The sequence below is a fragment of the Pelodiscus sinensis genome, chromosome 10 (genome assembly GCF_049634645.1).
Source record: "Pelodiscus sinensis isolate JC-2024 chromosome 10, ASM4963464v1, whole genome shotgun sequence".
In the NCBI taxonomy this organism is placed as follows: Eukaryota; Metazoa; Chordata; order Testudines; family Trionychidae; genus Pelodiscus; species Pelodiscus sinensis.
Genome location: NC_134720.1, coordinates 51,814,142 through 51,834,315, shown reverse-complemented (window position 1 = coordinate 51,834,315; position 20,174 = coordinate 51,814,142). Strand labels below are relative to the sequence as shown.

At 50.1% G+C, this 20,174-nt stretch overlaps 3 long non-coding RNA genes across 3 annotated transcripts in view; 2 read left to right on the top strand and 1 right to left on the bottom strand.

The window, feature by feature from the left end:
• Positions 1-867: 867 nt before the first annotated feature.
• LOC142830819 (uncharacterized) lies at positions 868-12,867 on the top strand. Its single transcript, XR_012906331.1, has 3 exons — positions 868-3,109; positions 11,964-12,051; positions 12,737-12,867. It is a non-coding gene; the product is annotated as an uncharacterized LOC142830819 (long non-coding RNA).
• On the bottom strand, positions 9,099-18,025 carry LOC112545642 (uncharacterized). The gene is made up of 3 exons (XR_012906330.1): positions 13,050-18,025; positions 12,076-12,622; positions 9,099-11,451 (listed from the first exon to the last, which is right to left on the bottom strand). It is a non-coding gene; the product is annotated as an uncharacterized LOC112545642 (long non-coding RNA).
• LOC112545641 (uncharacterized) overlaps positions 16,801-20,174 on the top strand; it is a 17,193-nt gene continuing 13,819 nt past the window's right edge. Inside the window, exons 1-2 of the long non-coding RNA XR_003089177.2 lie at positions 16,801-16,842; positions 17,309-17,422. This is a non-coding gene — a long non-coding RNA (uncharacterized LOC112545641). The remainder of the gene's footprint in view (positions 16,843-17,308; positions 17,423-20,174) is intronic.

Below are 20,174 nucleotides of genomic sequence, written 5' to 3'. Positions count from 1 at the left end.
TCTGACGTGAAATGAATTGACGGTTTCAGTTCCAGATCTGGTGGGCAAATTTAAAGACAACTGCAAATAAAAACCGGGCTTTTCAATGTGAGGCTGGCTTGCAGGGGGCTGCATGTCACTGAAGCTGAGCTTGGATATTGACTCATCTCATTCTCTCTTCGAGATTAATTTCCCTGGCCCCACAATGTAGACGACAGGATGGCAAAACTCGGTTGCAGCTGTGTGTGCCATACCTGGAGAGCAGCGAGAAGTCAGCCTCCCTGGGGATTTCATGGCTCTCTGGCCTGCCCTTGCCAGGAAAGAGCCAACTGGGAACAAGATGAAAAGTGCACCAAAAATAGGGAAACTCCGATTCTTGCAAATTCCATCCACCGGGAGACCTTTTAAAAATGATGAATCTTACTCTGCAGTTCTCTGGCACATTCTTCCAAGCATAGCAAAGCATCCAACATTGACTAAGCCTTTCCGTACTCCAGGAAGTAGGAGCCGAGTCCATCCTCATTGCACAGTTGGGTAAACTAAGGCATGGAGCATTTACGGTTGATCATTACCAACGCTTTACACTTCTCTATTCCCTACAAACAGAGGAATTCTAAGCACTTTACAAGTGGTTAATGAGTCATCACCATATCTCTGAGAGAGAGAGCGCGCGAGAGCGAGAGAGAGAACAATTATCTGCATTTTACTGGCAGGAAAAGGAAGCATAGCACAGCAAAGCCTGACTGAGGGCAAAACTTTGGAGAGAATCCAGGGATTCACTTGACGCTTAATCCCCTGTTCTAAGAGGTTGCCTTGAAAATGCAGCAGGTGGCAACGAGCTAAGGAATGCAATGGAAACAACTGTGTGCGGGCGCCATTACCGCATTATTTAGTTGGGGACTAGCGGGGGGAAAACACAAAAGACAAGGTGCATGTGTAAGCCACACACAGACTGGGTGTGTGTCACTGTCCCATGGGGTGGTGCCTAGGCTCTGGTCTACCTTGGGGCTTTATTTCTCAATAACCCCCTTAGGTTGAATGTATAAGCGGAACATCCACGTTCCCAAGCCCGTTATTTCGAAATAACGGGCCGCTTAGGTTGAAATCTGGACTCCTCCTTTCCTTGAGGGAGAACGCTAATTTTGAAATAGTTGTTTCGAAATAGCGGTCGTGTGGACACACCGGTACTGCTATTTCGAAATAACGAGTCCCCAGAGTCATTCGAACGAATGACTCCCCAGTGCTTCCTGGGACTCTAAGTCCGAGGTCGTGCGTCCACATTCACGGACTCATTTCGAGGCTTCCCCGTAGTGTGGACGCGCCATTTCGATTTTGTTAAATCAGGAGTTGTTAAGTCGAATTTAGTCATTTCCAAATCGTTTCCTAGTGCAGCCATGGCCTTACAGCAAGACCAATGAGTTTGCTTTACGGTCTTAGCAGCGAGGCAGCTAGCTTTTAGCTCAAGTGGTAGAATGCATGTACTGAGCTCCAAAGGTCCCAAGTTCAGACCCACCTGTTGGTGTTCCACATGCACAAAGCCACCTGCTGAGTTCAAGTCCAAAGAGACAGTGCCCTGCAGATTAGATGCCGAGTGTTTTCTTGTCATTTTTTAGGCTTACAGTGTTCCGCCAAGTGTGTCACCCCATCCAGTCCCCGACCCTGTCACTGGAGATATATGAGAAGATCCTGGTGCCATCAGGACTCCATAGACTTCAGTGGGAGCCAGGATCCTCCCAAGAAGATCCAAATGTGGAAGTGTGGCCCCAAATTAGACATGCACCTTTGTCTGCAGGGCCAAACCCAACATTTGCTCTACCCCAGGTTTCTAGGATGGATCTTGGGATCTTTAACACGTTTGGGTGACAATCACAGACTAGACTCAGACTTAGGTCTGAAGGGACCATTGCGATCACCTAATCTGGCCTCCAGCACATTGCTAGCCACAGAACCTCACTGGGTCCTGGAATGGACCCCGAACCTCCGGCTGAGTCGCTGACATCCTCAAATCAGGGTTTAAAGTTTGCCTGTGGCTGAGAATCCAACATTCGCACTCGTGTAAGCCTGCAAGTGACCTTTTCCCCATGCTACAGAGGAAAGGGGGAAAAAACAACCCAAGGTTTCTGACAATCTGACCTAGGGAACATTTCTTCCTGACCCCAACTATGGCAATCAGTTAGACCCTGGGCTAGTGGGTAAGACCTACCAGCCAGACACCTGGGAGAGAATTCCATGGAACCGCAGATAGAGTCCCTCTGCTGCCGCTTCTTGGGTGATGCCACATCTTTTGTGCTTCATTGTCTGCTTAAGGGTCTAGACACATTTCAGGTGAGTACCCACAGCTGCCCTGCCTTGGTTTTCCTAGCAGCATGGGTCCCACCCTAACGACACAAGGAAAAGCTTCTGATCAGCTCGATGTCCATATCGACTAGGCCCTTTGTCTGTTAGATCCTCTTTCCCTCAAAGTCAACGGCAAAGTAACTTGAGTCGTGCACCGAAAACAAAACCATCTCCATCTTAACAAGTCCAGAGGGAATATCTGGGTCAGAAATTCTGCAGCTGTGAATCAGGGTAGCTCTTTAGCTGGACTGGATCTGTCTGTACCTGAATTCCCTTTCTTCTTTTCTGGAGAGACACTAACCTTTCAGAAGCTTCAGGGGGTAGCCGAGTTAGTCTGTACAGGATAGACTTAAAAAACAACAAATTGTGCCATTTGTTGTTTTTTAAGACTAACCTTTCAGTAACTTCCTTGGGACACTGCGGAAAATTGGAAGAGATTGCAGGAACATTAGTTTTCCCATCTCAGATCGAACTATAACTCTGGCTAGAACCTCCCATTTTGCTTTGGAAGTTCATTCTGGGGGGAAGAAGAAACACGTTCCCCTCAACGCCCCCAGCTTCTCTGTTTGGGAGCTGTGCCTGTTCCCGTGCTCGGATTCCAGTTCCCAGAGCAGCCGCGGGAAGGCGAGACGGTGCCATCAGCAAGGCCCGAGACGTCCAGCTGACCACGCAGCAAATGAAAATAAACTGCACTTGAACCTGGAAATGTACAGGAATGCATTGCAGTGTGGCTAAGCCGGCTGCAAACCTGCTTTGCTCGGGGCTCTTCCCTTTGTATGCCTGATGGACGGAGGTGAGCACTTCCTAGTACGTCAGTTCTACCAATAAACGGGAAGTTGTTATTCCCCCAGCAATCCAGTCCTAGCACTGGGCAGGCAGCTAGAATCACACGAACTCTGGGATCCTTTGTACACATGGAAAAGGGAGCCCTTTGGCACAGCGGTTCAGACCCTAAACGCTCCCCCTTGGTAGAGTTAGCAATGTGTATCTGCATCTAAATGTTGCCAATGGGCCCTCTATATCTACCATCGGCTGATCTAGAAACCTGGTTCCAAATGCTGACCCAGATGCAGATATAAATCTCCGTCTCTCGCTCACCTCTGGTTTGAAATAAATTAACCCACTTCCGTGTCTGGAAATGGAGGGGCTGGAGAATAGGAACACGTCTAAAGGGTTGTCCTGAATTCTCCAAACCTGTCAAAGATTCGCTTCTGGTCTCAAGGGACGCTCGTACTTGATTTGTAGTTTATTTATTGTTCCTGGCTTTTGATTTGTACCGAACTAGAAATGGTACAGTTGTGCCTACACTTCGAGCAGAAGGGAAAAAAGACGAGCGCCTGTCAGTCTTTAAGGTGCCACAAGGACCCCTCGTTTTTGCTGAAAAAGACGAACGCGGCGGAAGCGAGAAAGTGCACAGCACTTGTCCAGTGTTAACTTTCACATCTGTGGGGGGCACGATCACCCCCAGTTTAGAGCTGGGAAACCAGAGATGGGAAAGGGACGTGGGTCTGTGCAGAGCCATGAATGGAGCGCCTGGCTCCATCCTCTGTCCCTTACGAGACGCTGCCCCTCCTGTTGCCCATCTATGAGAAATGATCGATGCCTACAGCAGCCCCAGAGGTATGCTGACACAGTGTGTCCCTGGCTTGGCTAGCACACAGCGGTGATCGTGGTGGTGGGTCACACGCGGCAGAGGAGGGACTGTGGGCGCTGGGCCTACACGGCGGACGGGAGGTGTCATGCTCCGCTTGGGGAGATATCCACCCACTAGCTCTGCCCTAAACGGTGCCTACAAATCGCAGCCTGGCCATGGCAGCGCAGTGCCAGTATAATCCCTCATGCCCCTCTGGGTACGTACGTGGGCAGCCAGCCTGCACGGCCCCCACGCTGCTGTTTTTATCCGTGGGAGAGCATCCTGGTTCAACTCAGTACTTAGCCACTGCCCGACAACAAGCAGGCAAGACCTTTCTGGGGACATTGGAGAGCTGGAGTGGGGAATCTAAGGCCTGGGGGCTGAATGCAGCCTCTGGCTTGCCTGGATCAGGCCCCCGAAGCTCTGGGATCCCCCCCCCCAGCATTGGGGACCCCACACTGGTGCTCCAGCTCTGTGCCTCCCCCACCCCCACAGCTCTCCCTATGGGGCTGGAGCACCAGTGCCGGCTGCCTGTCGTAGGAGCCCTGAGCTTTGTGGGCTGGAGTCCGGAAGGCCGGAGCCAGCTCCGACCCACTGGCTCTGCCTGGCGGGGAGAGGAAGCGGCGCCACACGCTGCTGCTCCCCCTCCCCTCGGCGGGGCAGTAAAGTGCAGCTGGAAGGTTTTTCCCGCACAAAATTGACTAGCTGGGCCCCCCTAGGCTCTGGCGTGTGAGGGGAATGTGGGGAGGGTCTTTCTCCTCAGTCGGGGGCCACCTCCGTGAGGGGTTGTTTGTTGGAGTCCCCTCGGCTTCCATTTTAATTTTTGTTAACATGTGTGTCTCTAGCCCGGCGTGGGGGTGGAAAGTGTGGAAACGCCTCCCGACTGCAATCGAAAGGCGCCCGAGAAACAGAAGACAAATAAAAAGAAGCCACCACTGCCGACGTTTCAAACGTCTCACGATGTTCAGGGCAGGTTCATGGATTTAGGGGCCTTCCTGGGGAGTTTTTGCAGTGCATGGGGCTGACCACGCCAGTCATGGGCCCATGACTGAAATTCAGCCACCTCTGGGGGGTAAGATGGCTCCTATTCTGTGCCAGGGAAAACATGGGTCAGTTTTGTAGATGGGAGGCGAAGACTATCTGGCTATGTGATGTTAGAAAAGGGTGGGTTTTTTCAAGCCAGCAGAATATAATTACCCAATTTGTGAATGGGGCCCCCCACTACAGAAAGGATGTGGGCGCATTGGAGAGGGTCCAGTGGAGGGCAACCAAAATGATTCGGGGGCTGGAGCACAAAACATACGAGGAGAGGCTGAGGGATTTGGGCTTGTTTAGTCTGCAGAAGAGAAGAGTGTATATTTGGGGTTGGGAAGGAATTTTTCTCCAGGGCAGATTGGCAGAGGCCCTGGAGGTTTTTCGCCTTCCTCTGTAGCATGGGGCACAGATCACAGCTGGAGGATTCTCTGCATCTTGGGGTCTTTAAACCATCATTTGAGGACTTCAATATCTGAGCTATCGGTGAGAGGATTATTCCAGGAGTGAGTGGGTGAGATTCTGTGGCCTGCACTGTGCAGGGGGTCAGACTAGATGATCAGAATGGTCCCTTCTGACCTTAAAGTCTATGAGTCTATGAGTGTGTGGGGGGGGGGGGGCGGGGGGGATTTGAGAGCAGCCTTCAACTCCCTGAAGGGGGGTTCCAGAGAGGCTGGGGAGAGGCTGTTCTCAGTGGTGGCAGATGGCAGAACAAGGAGCAATGGGCTCAAGTTGCAGTGGGGGAGGTCTAGGTTGGAGATTAGGAAAAACGATTTCCCTAGGAGCGGGGGAAGCGCTGGGACGGGTTCCCGAGGGAGGGGTGGAATCTCCATCCCTAGAGGTGTTTCAGTCCAGGACCAGGGGCGGATATAGGGCAGGGCGAATGGGGCGACCGCCCCGGGCCCCGCGCTTCAGAAAGCCCCGCGCATGCAAAGGGGGGGCCCCGCAGAATTATGCTGCCCGGGGCCCTGCAAAATGGTCATCTGCCCCCGTCCAGGACGGTGATTGCAGACTCTTTCCCTGGCTGCAAACCCGTTCTGCTGCAACCTTCCTGGCCTTCTCATCCAGCTCCCTCCTGCTCCTTGTTCAGTTAGGCCTGGCTCTCCCTCTGGATACAGCCAGGTGCTCTCCTTGGCCCTCACACCCATATTATCCCCTTCAGGGCCTGGTGGGGCACATTCCTCCACCTCACAAGTACCCTTAAAAAAGCACATTCAGCCAAATCCACAGCCTCGGAGCAGCGTGCAAGACAACAAGAGATTCTCGGTACGGTTGTGGCTATGGGTAGCCTCGTTATGACATTTCAGGGCTCTAATTAGGGATCAAGCCCTGCAGAAGCAGGCCCTGTCCCAGCAAGCCCACGCTCTCGGATGTGCACAACATGCAACAGGGGAATACACGGCCACACAGGAAGGGAGGAGGAACGAACAAGAGAACAAGAGAACCCACATGTGGATTGGCCCAGACACCTAGCCCCAACCTGAGCAGTTAGCAAAGCTCTTCCCAAGGGGAGAGACAAAGGGAGGGAGGCGGAGACGAACACCTGGCTCGGAGGCAGGGTCGAGGAGCCGGGCTGTTTCTGGCTGGGCAACATGAAGGGAACAGACTAAGCTGAGTGCTGAAGGGGCGATGGACCCCTAACCCAAGGGGTCTGAGGCATCCTGGCCCTGACTTCTGTAACCACATCACATCTGTGCCGTGCTGTATCCTGGAGGAGCAATAAACCCTCTCTGTTCTACTGGCTAGCGGAGTCTGTTCTTGCTGCTCCAGGGGTGCAGGATGGGGAGGGAGTCCCTGACACGCCTCCCCAACAGTAAACTCAGATAAGTTTGTACAGAATCATAGACTCACAGAACGCTAGAACTGGAAGGGACCTCGTGAGGTCATCCAGTCCAGTCCCCTGCCCTCACCGCAGGACAAAGTACCATCTAGATCATCCCTGACAGGTGTCTGCTCTTAAATATCTCCACAGATGCGGATTCCACAACGTCCCAAGGCAATTTATTCCAGTGTTTAACCACCCTGACAGTTAGGAAATTTTTCCTCGTGTCCAACCCCAATGTCCCTTGCTGCAAATTAAGCCCTTTGCTTCTTGTCCGACCATCAGAGGTCAAGAACAATTTTTCTCCCTCCTCCTTGCAACAAGGCCCTCCTTACGTACTTGAAAGCTGGAATCATGTCCCCTCTTCGTCTTCTCTTTTGTAAACTAAATAAACCCAATTCTTTCAGTCTGCTCTCACCAGTCTTTTTTAGACTTTTAATCGTTTTTGTTGTTCTTCTCTACACTTTCTCCAATTTGTCCACCTCTTTCCTGAACTGGACACAATACTCCAGTTGAGGCCTCGTCAGCGCAGAGTACAGCAGAAGAATGACTTCTCGTGTCTTGCTCACAGCACTCCTGTGAATGCCTCCCAGAATCCTGGTTGCTTATTTTGCAACAGCGTCACACTGCTGACTCATATTTAGCTTGTGGTCCACTCTGACCCCTAGATCCCTTTCTGCAGGGCTCCTTCCTAGACAGTCACTTCCCATTCTGTGTGTCAGAAGTCAGTCATCTCAGCAGACACATAACCCCCAGTCTGCTCAGCAAAACAGAGAGGAATTCAACACTGGGTGAAATTTTCAAAAGTGTCTTAGGATACATCCGCACTAGACTTCACAGCAAGTCTCCGAGCCTGGGCCTTGAGGGGCTCACACTGTCAGGCTGGGTCTCAGAGCACAAGCTGTAGCCCAGACAGGATGCCTGCAGGACTCATGCCCATACGCAGGGGTGTGTGTACCAAGGGTGTGAATGTGGGGGAGTGAGTGTGAGGGGGGAGTGTGATATTCATATGTTATAACAAAACCATTTTACCAATCATTGTTTCCACTCCAAGTTTTCATTGTGCACACTCATTGCACGACTATTTCGAACTCTTTATATTTCAAAAAATTGCAGTCCACATTTACAAAAAAAAAAAACACCTGCCCCAGAAATTCCTGCATACGGTCCTGCTACTAGTTTTAGCCGCATAGCAATGAACAGTGCTACCAACAGCCAAGGGCAGCATTTATGGGGGGGCTAGAGGGAACAGTAGCCCCCCCCCAAATTGGAACCACTGGATTTTATACTTGAGGTCTGCTTAAAGCTGCAGGCTCTTTTAAATGCAACAGAGTTTGAGCTGCTTGCAGCTTTGCCTTTGGGGCAGGGAGTTGGTTTATAAACAAAGGGAGACAGGTGATTAAGAGTAACAAAAGGCTGGGCATTCCAGTCACTGAAGGATCATTAGATCATCATGAAAACATGGCCACGTACTTGGAGGGGGGAATAGAAGGGAATAGCAAAGGTGGTTGTGTTGCTGGAATTTGCATTTGGACAACTTCTGTTAAACTTCTCATAAACGTTCTTGAAAAATAGGCCAACAGTGAGGTGGCAACATGATACAAAACAACTTAAAATAGTTAAGTCCAAAGCTGCCTGCAAAGTGTCACAAAGGAATCGCACAAAACTGGGCAACACGAGGGCAGATGGAATTCAGGGTTGATAAATATAAAGTAATGAACATGGCAAAATAGAATCCCAACTATACAAATAAAAAAGATGGGGTCTAAATTAACTCTTACCATTCCAGAAAGAGATCTTGGAATCATTGTGGATAGCTCCCTGAAAATATCTGCTCAGTGTGCAGCAGCAGTCTAAAAACTAGAAAACTAAGGGTATGTCTACACTACCCCACTAATTCGAACTAGCGGGGTAATGTAGGCATACCGCACTTGCAAATGAAGCCCGGGATTTGAATTTCCCGGGCTTCATTTGCATAAGCGGGGCGCCGCCATTTTTAAATCCCTGCTGGTTCGAACCCCGTGCCGCGCGGCTACACGCGGCACGAACTAGGTAGTTCGAACTAGGCTTCGTTCCATGAGGAGTAACGGTAGTTCCAACTAGGAAGCCTAGTTCGAACTACCTAGTTCGTGCCGCGTGTAGCCGCGCGGCACGGGGTTCGAACCAGCAGGGATTTAAAAATGGCGGCGCCCAGCTTATGCAAATGAAGCCCGGGAAATTCAAATCCTGGGCTTCATTTGCAAGTGCGGTATGCCTACATTACCCTCCTAGTTCGAATTAGGAGGGTAGTGTAGATATACCCTAACAGAATATTGGGAATCATTAGGAAATGAATAGTTAATAACAAGGAAAATACCATATTCCCTTTATATAAAGTCATGGTACGCCCACATCTTGAATACTGTATGCAGATCTGGTCACCCCATCTAAAAAATGTATATTGGATTTGGAAAAGGCACAGAAAGGGCAACAGAAATGATGGGGGGTAAGGAACAGCTTTCATATGAGGAGAGATTAACAAGACAGGGACTTTTCAGGTTGGAAAAGAAATGACTAACGGGTAAAAGGGGATATGTTAGAGGTCTAGAAAATCATGAATGGTGTGGAAAACCAGAATAAAGAAATGCTATTTACTCCTTCACTAACATAACACAAGAAGCTCACCCAATTACATGTATAGGTGGCAGATTTAAAACAAATTATTTCTTCACAGTCAACCTGCGGAACTCTTTGCCAGGGGATAGAGGAAAGGCCCAGACTATAACAGGGTTCCAATATATATTCAAATTTTAAGGCTAACCAGTGTCCCTTAAATGACTTGACACAGGTTGTCAGAATGTTAATATTAGAGTTAAGTTGATCTAATATTTTTTTACATTTTCTTTCTTTTATATAGGAATTAGATACAGTGCTCCTGTCAGCTGATAGCTAACCTTATTCCCCCCCCCCAAAAAAAAAACACACCCTGTAGTTTTTCAGTGCTTTAGTAGCCCTAGAAAGAGGTGATATATACAGGTGACTCTATATAAAACCATGGTACACCCACATCTTGAATACAGTGTACAGATGTGGTCACCTCATCTCAAAAAAGATCTCTTGGCATTGGAAAAGATTCAGAAAAGGGTGACAAAAATGATGAGGGGTTTGGAACGGAACCCATATGAAAAGACTGGGACTTTTCAGCTTACAAGAGAGGAGACTAAAGGGGGATATGCTAGAGGTCTATAAAATCATGACCGGTGTGGAAAAAATGAATAAGGAAAAGTTATTTACTTATTCCCACAGTATAAGAACTAGGGGTCACCAAATGAAATGAATAGGCAGAAGGTTTAAAACAAACAAAAGGAAGTTTTTCTTCACTCAGCGCACAGTCAACCTGGGGAACTCCTTGCCGGAGGATGTGGTGAAGATCAGAACTTTAACAGGGTTCAAAAAGGAACTAGATACATTCATGGAGGTTAGGTCCATCAATGGCTATGAGCCCGGATGGGTAGGAATGGTGTCCCCAGCCTCTGTTTGTCTGGAAATGGGTGACATGAGAGGGATCACGTGAGGATTACCTGGTGTGTTCCCTCCCTCTGGGGCATCTGGCATTGGCCACAGTGGGCAGACAGGATACTAGGCTAGATGGACCTTCGCTCTGACCCAGTACGGCCGTTCCTATGTTCTTATGATATATGGGGCGGGGAGGGTGAATACAATTGGTCCTCCTCCAGTTTGCTGCTTGGCTTGTACTGAGCATGCTCAGTAACACTGCTGAAGTCGCTGTCCTCAGTCTGCTCCCACCCATGCTCTCGCTCTTCCCCCTCCCTCATCATGGCATGCACAGGTCAGCCCTCGCCTACCAAAATCTCAAATGGCGCCCCTGCCAACGGCCAGGTGTGGGGAAAGGGAGCTATAAGCAGAGCTCTGCCTTAAACAAGGGCATTGCGGTGTCACATCCATCATTCCGGGCAGGGCGGGGTGGCTCCGAGAAGAGCTGGGGGGTCTGTGCTACACTTAGCTGGGAGCGGGATGGTGCCACCTTGAAGGATGCTCTAGAACACAAGCCAGTTGTTCCTCAGCTGGTGTGAACTGGCCTGGCTCCACTTCATGGACTTCGGGTGGTGTTACGCCCCATTTACACCAGCATAAGCGAGAAGAGAACCAGGCACACGGTCCATGTGGAGGACGGAACTTCCTGACCGCTGGAATTTGTGGGCGGTTCCTGCCAGGGAGCATTGTGGGCTGCAGGACTTTGGAAGAGCTGTCCATTGCGACTGAGTTGGAAACCAAACCGTGGTGGACCACGCTCGTGGAACACGAGAGCACTCTCCCTGTGAGGGCCTCATTCCTTTGCTACTAATGTAGCACCACTGTCTGACTGGGTGTGCGAGGGTATTTATGGGATCAAAACTGGGGTCTGGGTGGCTCTGGTTGGCACTTCTTGCGTGATACCCCTGGGGATGCACACAGAGCGAATCTGCAGCTATTGGCCAAGAGCTATTTTAATTGGTTAATTTCTCTTGAATAGCTGATCAACCAGCAACAGCGGAGCAAATATATCCCTGGTGGGCCTCCAGATGAGTTCAGCAGTGTTCCACCATTGACGTCACTTTTGTCCACTTGACACAGGCAGAATGAAGACAGCTTCCAGCTGGCCACCATGCTAGAAGGAAGAAGAAAAGGAGGCTAAATGGACCATTTATCAGTCATCAGAAGTCACTAGTGCTCTTGGGCCTTATTACTAGCCATCTCCCATGATGGAAAGTTCCCTCCCCCGCCCATCTGTAATGCCAACGGGTGAAAAGAGACAGTTGTCAGGGTCTTGAATGCACTCACACAAAAATGATACGAGGCAAAAACACCCTGTTGCCCATCCGCTAACACTTTTCATAAAACCATCACACCCCCCCCCCCCCAGTGATCTCTCAGTTCTTGACCTCACAAGAAATGTGCGCCACCCCTTCAAAAGATGAATTGGGGAGCTTAAATTCATAACTTTGCTAGAGGCAAAAAATCATGGATTGAGCAGAGAAACTGTATTTATGACATGACAAATGATCTACAACCTAGTAACCTTCCTTTGACACTAGAGGAATTATCTGCCCACTTCACCTTGATTGGGCTCTTGCAACATGTATTGGTTGCTTTGGTTAACAATCTGTTCCTTGTATTTAGCTGTTTGACAGTCTGAATGCCTCTCCCTGACTTGAAGAAGAGCTCTGTGTAAGCTCGAGAAACGTGTCACTTTCACCAACAGAAGCAGGTACAATAAAAAATATGATCTCACCCGCTCCGTGTCTCCGCTCCTCTAAACAGCCGCTTTCCGGAGGTAAGGGTGGGTTCGAGTCATTTTGTAACAGCTTGGGGAAAGTTTCAGCATTGTCCAAGTGCCCCTGTGTTGACATTTTTAACCAAAAGTCTTCAGGCTGAAAATGACTTTTTATTTACTGATCATGCCTCTATTTTTTAAAAATAGTTGAAAATGGAAAAAAAACCCACCGATTTTACATTTCACAAAAGTTTTAGAAAGGTTGAGTTTTCAGCCTGATTCGGGACAGGAAAAACTTCCCAGAAATCTAAAAAATGTCCACAGGATGGGGAAGGTATTTCTCAGACAGCTCTGTGTGCACATGCCTGTCCGTGCCGGAATCAAGAAGACAGCCCTGTCCTTTTCATCCAGCGTTTGGTGCCTTCTCCTTCGTTCTGCAGGCCCGTCGCTCCGGCCCTTTCATTCAGCAGAACACAGGTGCTGAATTTTGGTTTTGCCAGGGGGGCTCCTCTTCATATCCCCCCCTGCCCGTGCGAGTAGCTGGCGGGGATTTAGGAGGAAGATGCTGAAAGAGAACAGGGCCTCAGGGTAGAGTGAAAGCTGAGTGGGGTTCAGGTCTGGGTGTCCACAAAAGATTCATTTGGCCCTATGAATGCTGATCATCCCCTATTTTTTTTAGGTGGGTGGTTGAGCCCCAGAGCAACGATGGAGTTGGTGCCTATGAACAGACTTGTCGACGGGGAGGAAGGAGACAACTCTCTTGGGACTTGAAGGCCCGGGGTGCTCAGCTGCCTGCACTGATCATGCCCCTATTTTTTAAAAATAGTTGAAAATGGAAAAAAAAAAAACCCCCGCAGATTTTACAGCTCACAAAAGTTTTTGAAAGGTTGAGTTTTCAGCCTGATTCGGGACAGGAAAAATTCGGGCTGATCTGGCCCCGCCCCTTCCACATGAGGCCACACCCCTTCCAGCAGCACGGAGCCGGAGCCTACCTTGCCTCAGGGCCGTGGAGGCCGTCAGCTCTGCCACCTAGGCAACAGAAACTCAGTCATGGATAGGAACAAGCAGCTACAGCTCTTCTCCTCGTGGACTGTCCCCAACCTGGCTGGAAAAGCAAAGACGTCTGAGTCAGAACCAACCCTTCTCAGCCAAACCGGCTGGGCGTTCGAGTCCTACCCAGCGAGGGCTGATGACAGACCCGCACTCCAGCGATCATTATGTGGACCCTCGACTGAAAGGACCAGCAAACGCAATATACTTCTGGGCATTCACCTTCCCTACAGCCGCGATGACCCTCGACAGGCGGGGGCAGCCGGTCCCTGACACTCACATTGAGTGATGAAAGTTGTTGCTTTGGAGTTTAACTGTCTGAGCTAGAGCAGCCAGCGGCTTTGATTGATTTATAGAACCGTACGAAACACGAGTCAAGTGACATAGGGACATCCCTTTGAGGAGGCCTTTTGTGGCTGGCCCAGACACCAACAGAACAGTGAATCTGTGTGTGCGTTTGCGTGTGTGGCTTCTTTTTATAACACAAAGCACACTGGACCCTTTTTTAGACACAGTGGCTAAAACTGACCTTTTGAAGATCAGGCTCGAGGCTGGGTTTCAAAGCCTCTGCCTGGACAAAAAGTGGAGAAAGGAAAAAGCAAAATTCCCATGCTACTCCTGCATCTGCCTGGGAGCAGCAGCCTCGTCGGTTTTGTGTTTTTCGGCTAGCGGCCGTAACAGATGTGGCCTGCGTTTTCAGAAGTGGCTCATGATTTGACAGGCCCCACTTGAGGCCTGTGCTGGTCTCCAGAAGGTGCCGGACGGCTTGCCTTCGCAGACACAGGCTCGGTCGGATGTGAAAGGTGTGGAAATCACAAGGCCCTTTAGGAATGCTTGGCCTAGATTTGTAACAAAAAAGGCACTGTGTAACGGGGTGAAACAGGAACTGGAAACTGAGGAACAAACCCCTAGTCTCTTATGTGGGAAGAAGTCACAAGGAAAAGTCTTGCTGCCTCTTAGAATGGGAGCAAGGGTGAAACACTTAGTAAAAGAGCTCTGTGTGTGTGTGTGTGGTCCTGAATCCTTATCTGTGACCCTAACCACTAGGCAACAGTACAAAGAGCAGCTAGAAAAGCCAGGTTCCAGTGAGAAGTCAAATGTGAATGGGAAAACACTCCAGGAATGAATAAGTTCGAAGCTGAAGGATCTAGGCAGTTATATAGTATACTAGCCAATTAGCCCGTCATAAGACGGGATTGTCAGGTCTCTCCTCCGCGTCGGTCTTCTCTCCTGAGCCTCCGGTCACTCGCTCCGTCTTTCTCTCTCTCTCTCTCTCTCCCTCTCCTACTGCCTCCCCCTCTCTCTCTCAGCTCTCCTCCGCCTCCTGCCTCTCTCTCTGTCTCTCTCTCTTTCTCTTCTCCTCCCCCTCCTGCCTCTCACTCGGGGGACAAAATGGCCATTTGGGCGCCACCTTCCCCGTGCTGCATGAGGAGCACGGAGCCCAAACGGCCGCTTGTGCCACTTGCTCCCACGCGGCGGCCTGGATAAGCAGCACAGAAGTCAGCTGAGTGCCACGGCAGGAGGCGAAGGGGGGTGGGGCAGTGATGTGCAGCGTGATAGCGGCTCCAGGTCCCACCCCCTGGCCGTGAACATCACTGCCCCGCCCCCTTCGCCTCCTGCCGTGGCACTAGGCTGACTTCTGCGCCGCTCAGCTGGGCTGCTGCGTTTGGGCCCCGCACTCCCCATGAAGCACGGACCACCCAGAGGGAACAGCCAGCATTTCAGTAACAGCGCCGCCTGGAGGGAACAGCCAGCATTTCAGTAACAGCGCCACCTGGAGGGAACAGCCAGCATTTCAGTAACAGCGCCGCCTGGAGGGAACAGCCAGCATTTCAGTAACAGCACCGCCTGGAGGGAACAGCCAGCATTTCAGTAACAGCGCCGCCTGGAGAGAACAGCCAGCATTTCAGTAACAGCGCCGCCTGGAGAGAACAGCCAGCATTTCAGTAACAGCGCCACCTGGAGGGAACAGCCAGCATTTCAGTAACAGCGCTGCCTGGAGGGAACAGCCAGCATTTCAGCCACAGCGCTGCCTGGAGGGAACAGCCAGCATTTCAGCCACAGCGCCCCCCAGAGGGAACAGCCAGCATTTCAGCAATAGTGCCGCCTGGAGGGAACAGCCAGCATTTCAGTAACAGCGCTGCCTGGAGGGAACAGCCAGCATTTCAGTAACAGCGCTGCCTGGAGGGAACAGCCAGCATTTCAGCCACAGCGCCCCCCAGAGGGAACAGCCAGCATTTCAGCAATAGTGCCGCCTGGAGGGAACAGCCAGCATTTCAGTAACAGCGCTGCCTGGAGGGAACAGCCAGCATTTCAGTAACAGCGCCACCTGGAGGGAACAGCCAGCATTTCAGTAACAGCGCCGCCTGGAGGGAACAGCCAGCATTTCAGCGTTACAGACTCTCAGACACTGGGCTATTATATATATGATAGGGGGACCTCTGAATCCTGACATCTCAGAAAATCATCACTGGTTTCCTCTCCATAAACTTCCAGTCATAGAACCATAGAATCCGAGAATTGGAAGGGCCCTCGAGAGGTCATCAAGTCCCGTCTCCCACCCTCAGGGCAGGACCAAGCACTGTCTAGATCATCCCTGATAGATGTCTGTCCAACCTGCTCTTAAAATGATGTAGGTGAATATTTAATGTATCTAATTTAATAAGAAGCTGATCGTTTTAAGTGCAAATTGTGTATATTGGATCAATTCAATCCCAGGGATCGGCTTTATTTGCCTGTGGTTTTCAGTACTGGGCCAAACTTAATGCCTTGGTGTATTTCCCCTGACTTCAGAGAAGTTATGCTAGAGATCAGCTTGGCTTTTAGGCCTTGAAGCCTATGCCAAAGGGATATTTTCCTACTTTGAATGTAATGAGTCTGGGCAGAGTGATTCTGGTTTTGCAACCTGGAAACATTCCTGCATATTTTAAGGAAGTTTTGGTAGTTTCCATGCTGAAGAAACCATCTGTGGCAGTGGATGACATGGCAACTTTTCGTCCAGTTTCTAATGTGTGCACGCGCGTTTTCACGTGCTTGTACACTTGCTGTACCTGTTCTAGTTTGATTTTTATTAAATCAGGAATTATTAAGTCAAATTTAGTAATTTCAAAATAATGTCCTAGTGTAGACATGGCCTTAAAGACTAACAAGAACATATAGAATTATGAGCTTTTCTGAGTAAAACCTACTTCCGCAGATGAATTGGAGTGGAAATAGCAGAATCCAAGATATATAAAACTGCAAAAGCAGTTACCTGTCAATTGTAGAGACCATGTTAATGAAGCTAATCAAGTAGGCTGGATAACTACCATTCATAGCTATTGATGTGAAAATGCAAATGTCAAAGGCAGGGGGAATTGGCTTTGTAGTGTATTAACCAGTTAATATCCTTATTCAAGTCCAGGTTGACAGTGTCAAACTTGTAAAGGAATTCCACACTGCAATTAATCTTAGACCTTTTCTTCATGGAGCCTCTGTCTACACAATATATAATTTTGCAAAGGATGCAAATCTGGCCGGGATCTGACAAAATATAATTTCCCAGTATCCCATCTCCCAGCATACAGTAAACAAAGCAGTGTGTTAATGAAAAAGATGATGCAGTTTTAGTTTCCTTGGTGTCATTAGTCTAAGCCATTTTTGATTATGACCTCAGATTTGACTGCTGCATACCGTGCCATGTTTCGCCACCGAGAAGGCACGGTATGGGCTGGATCCAAAGCCCATGGACAGCAGGTAATGCAGGCAAAGGAAGGCACAGCCTTCCCAAAATTGCCTACACACCCCAGCCCTCGGGAAGGCTGGGGCTGCGGTGCAGCAGTCCTGCTCCGTGCCCACCAGGAAGGGCTGGAGCTGGGGCCGAGACCAGGATGGCAGCATGGCAGCCTGGCCCTCTGGGTGACCAGGAAGGATTGGGCTGGGGTGGGCGGGGCTTGGCTCCAGGGGCGGAGCCGCAGGTGGAAGGGGGTGGAGCTGGGGTTCGCCTTCCCCAGCTGAGCCTTCCCCGAAAGCCCACTGAAGTTTGAACCAAAGAGCTAATTCCCTGAGCTGAGCACTAGAACACATTTCTGTCATTTGTGGCTCAGACACAGTGTGGGACATGCAACATACATGGAACCGACAGAGAGTTACACACAGTTAACACTCTGGGGAGCTCCCGATCAAATTCAACCCTGAGGTAACCTAACGCATTTTGTGCTAGGAACCAAGCTGGCTCCGCAAAACGTTCCATCCCCTGATATCACTTGAATGTGACCGACAAAGGAATCGCAAGTTTCATAGATGCAACTCATGCTCAAGGCTGCTCATGGGTGAGGTGGGTGTCTTCGGACTTTTTGCTTAACCGGCTTTGCATTTGCTTTTCTTAATCAAAAGGGGTTTCAACCTCGCACATGTTGTATTGCAGAAGTGACCCTGACTTGATCGAGTGTGCCCAGGAAACACCTTTTGCACTGACCTGATGTTACATGCCGTTTTCCCAGCCTATTACTACGCTCTGTGAGGTGCGCTCACACAGCAGGGCTAAAGTCAAATTAAGATACACAACTTGACCTACATCAGTTGCGGAGCTGAAGTCGAAATAGTTTAATTCGGCTTTTGGCGCTGTCTGCACAGCAGGAAGTCGAAAGAAAAACACCTTTCCTTTGACTTCCCTTATTCCTCATGAAATGAGCATTACAGGAGTCCTCCCGCTCGACATTATTTCAAAATAAAGGCTTGTAGTGTAGACACGCACTATGTTATTTTGGAATCACGTCAGTGATTCTGAAATAACGCTGCTGCGTAGATGTACCCTGATTGTCTTCTTCTGTGGACCGATAAATCCCCTATGAAATCTGCCTCCCAAACATGCTTCAGTTTTATTGAATAAAGCCAAAGTTTCCAAGGAAGGATAGAGATTAAAAAAGCTTGAAAGCAAGCAATCCTTTCTATGGCACAGAAGGTTTTCCACACTGCTCTGTTTCCTGAATCGTCAGTTAAATGCAGGTGAAGCCTAGACTGTCAGCTACATTTTTCGCTGTGCTCAGACTCTTCCTGCCGGTAAAAACACAGCCATTCATATGGATTTCAGCGGAGCCTTCGTCCCTGTGCAAGTTCGTGTTTGTGTGTGTGTGTTAAGATACTCAGATCTTTGGTTACTGAAAACAACACAAGGGCTGTGTCTACACTGGGCCACTTATTCCGGAAAATCAGCCACTTTTCTGGAATAAGCTGCGAGCTGTCTACACTGGCCCTTGAATTTCCGGAAAAGCAACGACATTGATCTGTACAAAATCAGCCGCTATTCTGGAAAAACTATTCTACTCCCGCTCAGGCATAAGTCCTTATTCCGGAACACTGTTCCGGAAAAGGGCCAGTGTAGACAGCCCAGTAGTCTTTTCCGGAAAAAAGCCCTGATCGCGGAAATGACGATTGGGGCTCTTTTCCGGAAAAGCGCGTCTACATTGGCCACAGACGCTTTTCCGGAAAAGCAGCCTGCCCGTGTAGACGCTCTTTTTCTGGAAATACTTATAATGAAAACTATTCTGTTTTAAGCATTTCTGGAAATTCATGCCAGTGTAGACATAGCCATGGATTCTTCAGCTCTTCCCTTGAGAGTTTGCATGCTGGAAGGACGGGCAAAGAAGGGAGCCAAACACCTAGGTACAGCCAGTATATACCAAGGAATATTTGGTAGAGAGAATCAAAATTTCTGCACAGTTTTCCCATCTTTGGTCTCTGAGACCTCCCATCCTGGGTCTGCCATGGCAGATGCAAGGTGCTTTGCACAGCTCCACGCGGCCAGAGCTGCTCCATCTCTCTCCATGTTTCCACCCCAAACTTTCACCTCCCAGAACCTGGTTCCTTGTGTGATTTCACAGGCTGGAGTAGGGGGAGATTAGGACACCAAGTCCTGAAATGATCTATCTGCCTTTGCCTTTGTGTTGCAACCTTAGCAAGGGCAAATATTAGTTTACGTGAGTTTTGCTGTCCAACTTGCCTGACTGCCCTGCATAGTCGTCTTTGCAGAGATCAAAGGCCTTCTGCGTACTGAGGAATACCTTGATGGTCCCCGAGAAGTACATTGGCTGGCAGCCCCCTGCCCTCTCTCCCTTCTCTCTCTCAAACAGCCAACATAAGAACGGCCACACTGGGTCAGACCAAAGGTCCATCTACCCAGTGTCCTGTCTGCTGAAAGTGGCCAATGCCAGGTACCCCAGAGGGAGGGAAAACAAACAAAAGAAAGTTTTTGTTCCTGCAGTGCACAATCAACCTGTGGAACTCCTTGCCAGAGGAAGTGGTGAAGGCTAGGACTTCAATAGGGTTCAAAAAAGAACCAGATACGTTAATGGAGGTTAGGTCCATCAATGGCTATTAGCCACATGAAAAGATGGGTGTGCTTTTGCTTAAGCTGGATATTCAACATAGATGAAGCGGCAGATTGGGAGTAAAGACTTCAGGTCCCAGCCCGGGTTCCACCACAAACCCCCTTCAACAAATCATTCATGCCCAAGTGCCTGCTAATTTTGGGTGCCTGTTTGGGACACCTGGGCCTACTTCTCAGTGCTGCAGAAGACCCACCAACTCAAGTGGAGCTCAGCACCTCCGAAAGCCAGGCCCTCAGTCTCTCAGGTGGACAACCCAAACAGAGCAGGCCTCCCTGCCACGGGCGCCTCCTGCTGGACACGCAGGGAAGTAGTGTTTCAGCTCTGGGGCGCCCCCTTTGGGCTGGCATCTCCCCCGCTGGTACCTCATTTCCTCCACCTCTGTGTGAGGACCCACGTCCCTCCCGGCCCGCGGCGTGTTCCCCTCTGGGTACTGCCCTGCCACAGGGCCCCACACTCCGGGTCCTCCCCCTCAGGGAACCCCCAGTCCTAGGCCCACCTCGCCTCAGTGACCCACGGCCAGTCACCATCCAGCCCCGCCTCAGGGGCACACGCCAGCCTGACACGGCCACGCCCCACCGGCCAGGGGTGGGGACCTGCTGCCTTCTCCTGCCCTGGCTGCCTCCCCACAGCCCCAGTCCCCTCAGGCCTTGAAGCCTGGGAGCTTGCCTGGCCAGAGCTCCCCAGCCCTGCCTGCCTGCC